Source organism: Nannospalax galili, unplaced genomic scaffold, assembly GCF_000622305.1.
Source record: "Nannospalax galili isolate Female #2095 unplaced genomic scaffold, S.galili_v1.0 scaffold1488, whole genome shotgun sequence".
Taxonomy (NCBI): domain Eukaryota; kingdom Metazoa; phylum Chordata; class Mammalia; order Rodentia; family Spalacidae; genus Nannospalax; species Nannospalax galili.
The window spans coordinates 359,334-360,158 of NW_008358859.1; positions in this window are offsets into that span (position 1 = coordinate 359,334).

Sequence of the window (825 nt, forward strand, 5' to 3'; positions counted from 1 at the left end):
GATATATACATAGATAGATAGATAGATAGATAGGTAGATAGATAGATAGATAGATAGATAGATAGAAATAGGTGATAGATGATAGATATGATAGAGGGATAGATAGATGGATGACAGATGATAAAAGATAGGAGGTAGATAATAGATAAGTAGATGATAGAAGATAGATAGATAGATGATAGATAGATAGATAGATAGATAGATAGATGAATTCCCCAGTCAAAAGACAGTATAAGTGAATGGATTAAGAAACAAAATACATCTCTTTCCTGCCTGCAAGAAACCCATCTCACCATCAAGGACAGGCACTACCTCAAGGTAAAAGGATGGAAAACAATATTCCATGCAAATGGAACTGGAAACATGCAGGGTTTGCAATTCTAATGTTTAACAAAATAGACTTCAAAGTAAAACTAATCAGAAGAGATAAGGAGGGTGTGATGGTTAATCCTGGGTGTCAACTTGATTGGGTCTGGGATTAACTGAAATGAGAGAGATCTTCTTGATTGGATCATCTAAATCTGGATGACACACCTAAATGTGGCTGTTACCTTTTGATGGCAGCCGGTATAAAAGACCAAGGCAGAGGAGAATGCCAGGCTTCTTGCTGCTTGCCTTCTCGCTTGCTGGTGAGTTCGTCTTGCTGCTGCAGACTGAAGACTATCTGATATTTTGGAATTTGTTAGACCTTCAGTGCCAGATTGGGACTACTGAGACATCCAGCCTTGTGGACTGAGTGACTACAGATTCTCAGCCCCTCCAGTGTGGTGCAGCCATTGTTGGACTACTCAGACTCTATCCTGTGAGCTAAGCTGATATATATAT